Raw genomic sequence first — 11,532 nt, 5'->3', positions numbered from 1 at the left:
GGCAGGCCAAGATAGTTTCTGGATTATAAACCAGTTCTTGTCTTATAGCCAGACATCGTTTACAAAGTGATGTAAATGCAACATTTTTCTGAAGCGAAAGCACAAAGACAAGGATTTTTGCTTGAAACATTGTGTAAATAATTGTATGTTTACACAGGTAGATTGAATTTTCAGTTTGCCTGCATTTTTTAGGCTGTTGATTGAAATAAAGAGCAAACAGGACTGTTCAGATGAGTTTTTTGCTTTTTGCATCAGGCGTTTTCACACAAGGATGATCTGCTAGAAACTGGTTCGTGTCGCAACACCACAAAATGAAATATAATACCGTAGAGGTGGATGTGCTGGTGAAGTTATCGAACACATCAGTGTTACAGCAGATAAATCTAATCACGACAAAAAGATTTTTTTTAAAAATCGCTGTAATGATGTAACAAAGTCGAAGCTTCGGGCAAAAGAGCATCTTTAGAGATTTGAAAAGAAATTGCAATACCTCATCCCAACATAATCCTCCCCAGAAAATATTGTATAATAATGTCAACTCATAAAAGCTGTGGGGAGCCAGCTGAGGTAGTATGCCCCATATTCCATGTCCATGCAAAGGAAAGTGTCTTGCATGTCTGTCAAAGGAGATCCTCAGTGCATTTCTCTAGTAGATCATCTTTCACCAGTGTGTGCATGCAATAAAGTCTGCACCCTTTTTTTAACACACAAGACTTTTAGTAGATCAGGCCCTATGTGTCGGCTTCAGAGGCCGAAGCAGGGCGCTTTACCATCGACAGCCTGGACATGATAAACATTCATATAAAAGACACAAAAAACAGATCTGGGAGAAAAAAGCCTCCATACAAACCAAATGGTCCTTTAAACTAATGCGTTGTTCCACTCTAAATCACTGTCTTCGCAGACTGTTAAAAGTATTTATTGAATCCATTTCCCAGCCATCTAATCACAGGGTCAGTAAGTGCCTGGTGCTCCGGCTGCCTGGAAAAACACTGAGAGAGAAAACACTGCAGTCAGATGTGCTTCGCATTGTGATAAACGGCGCGTTCGCAAGCAAGAAGGTCAGACGGACGGAGGCACATGAAGATGGAGAATAGGACGGAGAGGGAGAAAAAGGATGAATTGAAGGTCCATCATGCTTTGGTTCATCTTTTTTCTTTCAGTTCAGACAATTTCCTCATCACTGAAACGCTGCTGCCACATTAAGATGCACAGCGTTCTGAGGCAGCCCACAACTCCTGCGACGCACCGAAGAATTATGACCTGATTACTCTGTTTTATTATACCAATAGTTAACTCTTCCTCTGTCCTGTCGACTTCGTCTACTGTTAGATTGAACACTTCCTAAAACTGCCGTCTTTCTCTCTCCTGTTCACCGAACCGATATTGAACTTTGGCATTCACCAAGTCAACGGTGACCTTTGACCTTCGTGTTACCAGAAGCTATTGTCTCCACTGAAAAGCAGCTTCATTATCATTTCGCTGATGAATATATGCTGCTAACCTCTGAGTGCCAGACATCACAGAACTTGGGGAGTGGTGTAATGGAGTCTGCGTCTCGGTTGGTCAGGCGGGTCTCTGCCAACAGCGAAGTGGGGACCTACGCTATCCAAGACGTCACGGCCGATCAGTGTATATTATTTATGAAGTCGCTACAATAAAAACAACAAATGTCCTTCTACTTAGCTACGCCTCCTCCGTAATAAAAACCTTGAAGGACAATTTTCTTTCCATATTACCACTGATTTACGAGGAGAAGGTGACTTCACATCAGAGTTCTGCCAGAAGTTTGGCTGTTTTACTCAAGGACAATTGTATGCGAAGCATTCAGGGAAGAGCGGGCATTACTTATTCATTTTCTACTCCCTGTTCACCCAACCAATTGTGCCGTATGTGCCAACGACCTTCTGGCTTCCTCCCTTTCTTATCAGCATATTAGTTTTCATTAAACTTACATGCTAAAATGTATGCAGTGACATCGGGGGCAGATCTTTCTTTAAAGGAAGGGGGAACAAAAGTGAAACTTGGAGGGGCCACCCAAAAGCCATCTGAACGAAGACCGAGTGTCATTTCTTCATCCTTATGAAAAGGCCGCATATGATTTTTCTACTTTAAGTGTAATATCAAATTGGAAATGTTCCCCTTGGGTCCATTGTTCTCTTCAACATCTGTTTGTTTAGTGAGCAATTCAGCAAAACCCTGAGTAGCTTAAGCAGCAGAAGAACAAAAACAAGAACAATACTATTTTAGCTTTCTCATTTATCAAAAGTGGGAAATGTACAAAAACACTGTCGAAGTCAAACTGGAACACAATGGAACAGAAGTGTAGTCCTACCCTTCATCTTCGTATTGCTTTCAGGGTGTATTTTCATTTCCTTTTTAAAAACAATGTTGGACACTCTGCTCCTGACTCCCACACCTGCCACTGAAATGTTAAATTTCCCAGTAAATGTTTGTAGTGTTGAGCCCCGACCATGAGATGGCACCACCCGGCAGAGAGGCAGACAGGGAGGCATGAGGGCGCGAGGCTAAGCTGCTGGGATCCTGCAGGCATGGAGGGAAAGTTTGAGCCTTGAACCCTGAACTCTGGAGTTGCAGAAAGGTCTGGGTCTGATGAGATTACACTAACACAGAGAAGAAAGAGGATTGATTAGGGTGGCCTGCAGTGAAGGATGCACACGTCCAGGTTCAAGCATGCAGACTCTCACACTGCGAGTTCTGCCACATCCTGTCCCTGCCTTCATCTGACCTGTGCTACCTGCAGAGAGAGAGGGAGAGAGAGGCAATTTTTTTTGTTTCCACCTTTCAAAGTGGTGCAATTTAAATAAGACGGAGATTTATTAGTGGTTCATGTGGAGCCATAATGACAAAAATCAATTACAGTTAAAGGCAGTGCATTAAAAAGTTTCCCCAACAGTTCAAGGAAAAGCAATTTGCATGTATCCTGTGGAGTTAAAGCAACTATGGAGCAATTTCAGAATGAAAAAGTTCATCCTGTGAATACTCCAACCAAACAATAATGAGCACAATGAAGCGTTCAGCTAAAGTTTTCACAATCAGCTCAAGTTATGAGACACAGCAGAGCTCCAACAATAGAACAAACAGAACAATGATGGCAGTCACCGTACTCTAATGTAAAAAAATACACAGCTTAAACATTCTGATAAAAGTCACATTTACAAATCTTTTATGGGAGAGAAAATGCCGCCGACTTATCGATATGACCTAAAGGTTACAGTCCAAGTGTTTCAATAATACTGAACCTCAGAGTGACTCATGTTCTCAGGGAAACTCAGCTTAAACGTGTGCTTATACTTCGGTTTGGACTGCTGATACTGTCTGAGAAAGTAATTGGGGAATTTGTAGACTCAATAAATCATTGTTATCTTACCTCTTATCTCTTTTTGATCAAGTTTGAAGCTATGTGAAGTAGTGGTCTCCTTACAAAACCTTGAGTGCTCTGAAAGTAAACCAGAGGACTCATACATTGTCTTGCCTTTTTTCACTTAAATTATATAAATGGATAGAACGGTGGCCTTTAAATGACTGTTTAACTACATTCTATCAAATTGTCTTAATAACTTCTGAATTTTCAGGCACATTTTGAAGGCTTATACTCATGAAACATCAATATAGAATTGTTTTATTTTGTTATTTTGCACCACATGAAATGTATTTGTCAATGTATTTAAATTTTTCATCAGTTATCTTGATTAAAATTACAGCAGTGTCACTTGGTTACTTCAGTTAGCTTGGATCGACCTGCATTTTTACTTTATTTGATGATGTGTAGCAGAAATCAAATCAAATTGCTGATGTCTCCGATCAAGCTGCACCACTTTTCTTTCACCTTTTTTTTTTTTTTTTAAAGATTCATAGCAGACAGCTGAAGCAGACACGCCAAAAAAAAAAAACTCAATTGTTCTCATATTCTCATTTTGTCTCATCTCTTTTCTCTGTGACCTTCTATTCATCTGCTTCCCTCCATCTTCACTTGTTATCCCATAAATGACAATTAGACATAATCATCCGCCTGCGTCAGCGATGACCTGCCGCTCTCGCTCCCGCTCATCATTTGTGAATACGGTCCCACTTTCTTCACAGTGCGTTACGACGATTACAGCAGCTCAACGCTCAGACGCAGACGCCGCCATGTTCTGTTCTCTCATTTTTCGCATCAGCACAAAGTTGCAAGATGCTCTATAACATATGTGATGCTTGTGAGGGCGATTTCATCAAGATTTCAAGTATTCATCCTCACTTCCTGAACACAAGAATTTGTTAATTAAAAAAAACAGTAAGTTAATTTCTGGTTCTTAGATTCTTAGCTTTTTCTTAGAAAAAAAACCTAACACCTGTTTGGTTGTAGAATCATCTCTTTGCTCCAACGTGAACTGAGCAACAATCTCTAAAAACGTCACTAACCTCATGTGAAACCTTGAGCTTGTTTTCTGACGCTATAACAAAAAAAGTGTTAAGACAAACCTATCATCCTTTTCAAAAGCGACCGAGAGCTTTGTTTTTGAAGAAAGTTTTCACGTCAAAACGCTTCACACATTCATTCGAAAAGCATCTTGTCCTCTGTCGCTGCTGAAAGCTGAACTTTCAGAGGTTACGTAAGGCTGTTTGCACAGTCGCTGCGGCTGTGCAGCTCCTGGGCTGTCACTCAAACGCTTTCAGACGACAAAGTTCTCAAATCCACAGTTTGAACTGAAATATTCAAATTTATTCATACTTTGATTCCTGTGTGGTTGCCTCTAATATGTGCTTATCTCGTTGTGGGAACTATTATGTGTCTGTCAGGCCTTCGCTCCCTGAAATGCTTTTACCACATAAAGAGCTTTGTTTCATTCTGGCATGAATACGTTTGGGGATAAAATAATTTCCTGACATCTATCATTCAGCAGCACTGGAGAAGTCAGAGAGAAAACGGTGCCCACATTTAAAAATAGCATGAATAAGATGAGCTCTTAACACACCTACTGTCTGCTGTGAGTCCAGCACGGCGGCGCCGCAGTATAGAAGGTTATATAGTGATGCCTCATGCAGATCTAACAGTATGTCCCTGATAAAATACTTTCCTTTATTGCTGCAATACAAACCTCCACTTTTCCATTAATTATTCACAGCCTATGTGAATAATAAGAAAACATGCTACAAGTATGCCACTAATTTAACAAGTATTGCGCAATTTGCTAATTATTTACATGAAATAACACCTTCTTTCATTTTTTTTTTTCAAAAATTATTTGAGAGTGGCGGATACAACACAACACTGAGACCTGAGCTGAGCTGACGCTGCCATGAAAGCTAACGACGTCATAACGAAAAATTAGCATCAGTCCCAAGGTCGTGTTGTCAGGGTGGCTTTGTAGAAACATGCACAATGCAACAGAAAAGGTTTTTAGGACATTTTGCTGCATTTTCCACCAGAAGGCATCAATATTATGTTGGTTTATGTCGTAATTGTTTGGTTCTGTGAAAATAGAGACATTTCAATCACTTAGACTTTGACCAACAACAAATAAAAACTTTTTAAGGTTTAAATTTAAAGTTATTAATGCACTATTTTACAATTTCTCTCTGTAAGTAACTTCACATTAGCCCAGAGTCACCCCACCTGATCCACTCCCTCCGAGAAGTTTATAAAAAGAAAATGGCACAACTTTGTCTTTCTCTGTTAAGTGCCTTATCACTCCAAAGAGGCTTTCTGGACCCCGACTTAAAAGGTTTGCAGCATTTAAAGCCAGCTTAGTTGTTGCTGTCCAGTAGGTTTGTTGTGGTTTGTGTTAATCATATCTGATTCGAGGAAACTTAGAAGATAACTCAGATTTTAACTGAGAAAAGAACAAGATTTCTCTTGAAAAGTAATGACATGGATACATTTTCATAAACTTTCAAAGATTAATTGAGTGACTGAAAAGTTTAGGTTCACAAGTGTTTACACATACAGTAATCTGATCAGATTTGAGCGTGTTATCCTACACTCATGTCATACCTGTTTAACTCAAGAACAAAGTATTGAAATTGCCATGAGCGCATTCCAGCCTTCAATTATGAGGTGATTTTTCTCCCTGCGGAGTGCTGGTTAAATAATGGACAGAACACACACTGAGTTGATTTAACCCAATAACTAACTTGGTTTGGTTCTCTTTATACAGCAATTGGGATTTTTCTAATAACCTAATTAAGTTCACAATGACTACACTGCTGGGTTCTTTAAACCCAGCAAGCTATAAACAATAATTATTGTTTATAAATGTTACAATTATTATTATTTTCTTGTGAGATATATTCTGAGACCAATAATGTAAATCATACTATAATTCTAATTATACAGAGTACACGATGCAATTCTAAGAACTGATTTGCCATTGGGCAAAGCACAGATAGAGGCTCAGGCCTTTGTTTACACCCAACTGCATACAGGAGATTATTTTTCAATATACCTCCACCTGTAACGGCAACAGGACTGGTCACTTGCTGTTGAATGTTCCAGGATTTAACCAACAAAACTTAACTATAGAAGAGGATCCAGATTACAGGAATGGTACTCACACAAAAAAAATCTCCTTCTTCTGCATTTTCTTCCCATATTGTACACTAAGTGCAACAAGATTTTGGTGCCTTAATTTTATCATATTTTGATCAAATAAGCTCAAATCACTTCTCTTTTACATCAAAGCCCCGTTTAAAGGAATACTCCGAAGATTTTGGACCCACGCCCTATCCCTGTCATTTGCAAAGTGAGATAAGCTCATAAACTATACCTTTTTTGTGTCTGTGCGTCCAGTGGCTGGATCCCAGCTGTTAGCATCGTAGTTAGCTTAGCTCAACTGCTGGAGGTGAAGAGGAAACAGAGCCGGACTGACGAAAGTGGACAAAATACTCCTTCCAGTGGTCCAGGGGACGTCGTATTAGCACATGAAGTAAATCCGAATGGTTATAAAACATTTTAAAAGACGTGTTTTCCTTTTCAATCCATTAAAATAACATTTTGATACACACAGATCTACACAAGCATAGTGCTCCGCGGAAGGATATACTGGAGCACAGCGGCTGAGTCTATGGCTTCTACTGCTGTGCTCCAGTATATCCTTCCACGGAGCACTGCGCATGCGCAGGTCTGTGTGTATCAAAACTTTATTTTAACAGATTGAAAAGAAAACACGTCTTTTAAAATGTTTTATAACCATTCGGATTTACTTCACGTGCTAATACACCGTCCCCTGGACCACTGGAAGGAGTATTTTGTCCACTTTTGTCAGTCCGGCTCTGTCTCCTATTCATCTCCAGCAGTTGAGCTAAGCTAACTACGATGCTAACAGCTGGGATCCAGCCACTGGACGCACAGACAAAATAAAGGTATTTATGAGCTTATCTCACTTTGTAAATGACAGGGATAGGGCGTGGGTCCAAAATCTTCGAAGTATTCTTTAAATGACAATGTTTTCGCAGGAACTCACAGTAAAAGCAATTTTTTGCATTTACTGTCAAAAAATTGCTGAACTCATGAAATGAAATAGTAGCAAAACACAATATTGCATTTTGACTATGTGTTACCAATAAACATTTGATGTTGTGTGTGATTTACCCTCCCAAAATACTTCTCAAATCATCTGTTTTTGTGCTCTGTTTACCTGCGCATGGTGTGTTTTGCATTCATAAGATAGAGCACAACTGAATCCACAAATAGCCAGTAAGAAGCTGCTTTTTTAAAGTGCACTCTTTCATTTTTAGCATAGGTTTCTATAAGTGGAACAAACCATACGTGAGCTTTGGTGTGATGACCTAATCTGAAGGTGACAATAATAACATTTAAGCAGCTGCCTGCCTGGCTGGCTGTCTCTCTGCTGCCACAACCAGAATAACTGGGGTCAGAGCAGGGAAAAGGCCTGGATTTAACTCGCCACGGCGTTAGCAGGTCAGCCTGAAACAGGCTTATGAAACATGCTTAAACTGAAGAAAAGTCCAGATCTGTATGTAAGCCGCAAAAATTTACGAACACCTCCACCTGACTCATGAGGGGGGTAACAACACTCACAGTAAGAGGAGTGGCAGAATTCACATGTTAGTCTAGAGGCATGCTCAGTGACAGGTGACATATAAAATGTGATTTGTACACGCAGGTGATGAGCAGCGTTGGCTGCAATTTGGAGTGAAAGGAAAACACCAGTTTTATAAAGCTGGTGTTACAAGCTGCCTTGCAATTAGATAAACATTTTGTGTTAATGGTCACTATTAATCTAAGCTCCTGTTTACAGGAGGAGGAGCTCCACATGCATGAAATAATTCATCCTTCCTGATAGCAACATGAAAGATAAGTCACATAAAGATAATCATGCCTTTCAGCACTGTCTGCCACGTTGAGCTGTTTGGTTGCTGTATCTTTGTATTCAGTTTAAACTGCACCAAGCCCTTTGCTTTTGTGGGACGTCTACGGGATTTTAAACCTTTTGTCTCAGGCACAGTATATCTAATCTGTGTCTTCGTGACGTCACGTTTACACTTGAGCTGGACGTCATCACGGCATGTCAGAGGCCCGTTTTAAATGCATATTTTCGTGTTTGCGAAAGCTGCAGTTTATTTTACACCAGCGTTGAAATCCTTGGCAGGAGAGGAGGCTCGCTGAGCTGCTTCAACGCCCACATGCAGCTTCAGAAAATAGAACAGAATTCAATGCAGACACAAGACCCATTTTAGTTTATTCGCACCTCTCTTTTTTTTTTCTAGACTCTCTTTACTCTCCCTCTTTTGTTCTTACTACCACTACCACTCTCCACCTACATGTAGACAGCGAGCCTCCACTGGCTGGACAATCTGATCCAGAGTTATCGTACAAGTGTTTTTTTTTTTTCTATTTCAGAGCATGTAAGTACACTTCACTTTGTGCCATCTTCCTATAATGTTTTTCTCTTCAGAAATTCACTTGCTTTGTTGAACGGGTTTAATGCTGATGAGCTGCTTTCAAAGGTCACACTGTATGCACATTTGTTTATAAATGATAAAGATAAGTTTGTGTTTCTCTGTTCTTTTTTTCTTGATTCAACCGAAGACAACTTGCTCTTCATTTCTTTTTCCATCTTTTTGTCCAGTTTATCCAAGTGGTTTCATCAGTTCATGCTGTTGTCTTGACTAAATATTCCAATCCAGTGATTCAAACCGGATTCAGTTTGCTTTGAGATGCCTCCTGCCTGAACAAATGAGGATACGAAAAGACATCTCCCGGTTTGGTTTGGATGTTTTCGCTGTCCAGTCACGTGAGGTTACATGTTGACGATGAATCACATGCAGGTGTGTATGTAACCTGCCCTTTGCCTAACGTTAGCTGGGATTGGCCCCAGGCCCTGCGACCCGAACTCAGATAAAGCAGGGTGAGAGCAGGGTTGGCTGGATGGGGGTGTGTCTATACATGGAAATCTTCAAACAAGCTAAGGTCGACTAATATCATCCTGAAGGCGTCACATCTGACCTGGAGGCGGCGTGCCATACGGCCCGCTGTATTATCTGACTCTGGAGCACTTTCAGACACTACAAAGATGAAATTCTCGTGTTGGTAAACAAATGCCATCATGTCAAGAGAGACATTCAAAGGTGTTGACCCAATTGGAAATCTGAGTTTCTGTCTTCATGGATGATCATGAGAACATGCTGCTTTCAGGCGCTTCTCAAATCACAAATCGTTTAGTCAAATGGCAAAAAATGCCATTTAAAATTTGTTTACATCAACATAAATAAACATTGAACAAATGAAATAAAGGAAAGACGAGAGAAAAAATAATAAAAAAAAAAATCAGTCCATAATTTTGAGCTAAAGTGAAATACAATATGAAGTTCAGGAAAAGTCTCCCAGATTAACTGTTTTAACAAGAGTGAACAGACAGGAACCTATTCAACTTTGTTTTAAATGAACTTAAACTTGGAGCTAGTTATTCTGGGTGTTCGTTCCATAAATTATAAGTCCTCATATTGCAGATATCATTCTTACTCATAGGGTAATAAGCGCAGGTATTACCTGATCCTGTTTAGGACAACTAAAGCAAAGTCAAAATTCACATCATGAACCAAACTCACTGCTTCCTGTCTTTTTTCAGCAGGATTTGCTCTCAGCTCTCTTTGCCTCGTCCCATAGTTTCTGCTTTGACTTGACGAGGGCGTTCATGTGAATTTACCTACTCAGGAAATCAGTTTGGGAATTATTCCGTCACCACATGAAGACAGCGGCGCTGTCAGCCAGCTCATCTTGCTGCTGGCAGTTAGTGAGTCCGACTGTTTTTACATCGGCTCTGCTCCCTTCCGAACAATCCCCCCTGATTGCTCTGCTCTGCTGGCGTGTCTGCGGCCCGCTCCTCCTGACAGCTGCTGCTCTCCTGCACCAGCGCACCAGCGGTTTGCACGCAGTTTGACCAGCTTTTGGGGCATGGTTCTTGTGGGGACATTAATCTGCTCACTGGCATATCATGGAGGACTGCTAAAACATGAGCGGTTTAGATCGGCCTGCTTTAAGTTTGAGCAAATGGTAGTTAAAGCTGAGTTCACCAGGTAATGAAGACACATTTTTAAGATGAAGGCTGTTTCTACTTCTGCGTCGGGTTAGATGTTAATTCAATTTAATTCAGCTTTATTTATATAGTGCCAATTACAACATAGTCATTTCAAGACACTTTTACAGAGAAAACCCAACAGATCCACATGAGCAAGCATAGGCGACTGTGGAAAGGAAAGAAAAACTCCCTTTTAAAAGGAAGAAACCTGCAGAACCAGACTCAGAGGTGGCAGCTTTCTGCTATTCCAGTTGGAGGGGATAGAGAGAGACATTTCTTGTATCAACAGAGAGTACATAGACTACAAGAGAAATGCTACAAGATGTTACAGCTGAATTTATAGTGGGTTTCCTTGAAATGAATGAAAGTGAATGTAAAATCCAAGTACCACCAGATAGAGAGACAGTAAGGCCCTTCCTCCCTCCGAACGATTACTTTTCATGGTTTTATTTGGTTTGGCAAACTAGTGAATGCATTAAGTCAGTATGAGGGCCATGCACCCACAATAATTATCAGTTATTCCTGTTATTTACTCCGGGCCTGTTCAGTGGTCACGGCTTTTGTTGTTGTTTGTGTGTGATCAGCAGGTTTGTCATTCTGCCAATCAGGTATGTGGGTCTCTTCCGGACTGACGCTTCCTCCTCGGACAGTCCTGTGACGCAGCGTTCACACTGTGATGGCGGAGGCGTGGTTTTGATTTGCATTGGCCGGGGTCAGTCCTCTTATCTGAGCCTAATCTTCAATTAAAAAAGACATCAGACGACAAAGCGGCTGGACTGAATTCAACCGCGGTTTGACCCAGCTCTGCTGACGTTCCATCCAAGCTGCACAAAAGTGTTTATAATTCAGAAAAAGTGCAGCTTCAAAGCATCATTTCATAAAGAAATCCAGATTTTAAAAAATCATTTGAGGTCTGTCATTTCAGCAGATATTCTGATGACTCTGTTTTGCCATATTTTGAATGAATTGAACTTCTTTACATGCTGAT

This window comes from Salarias fasciatus, chromosome 22 (assembly GCF_902148845.1).
Source record: "Salarias fasciatus chromosome 22, fSalaFa1.1, whole genome shotgun sequence".
NCBI lineage: Eukaryota > Metazoa > Chordata > Actinopteri > Blenniiformes > Blenniidae > Salarias > Salarias fasciatus.
This window is presented reverse-complemented; position numbering follows the sequence as displayed.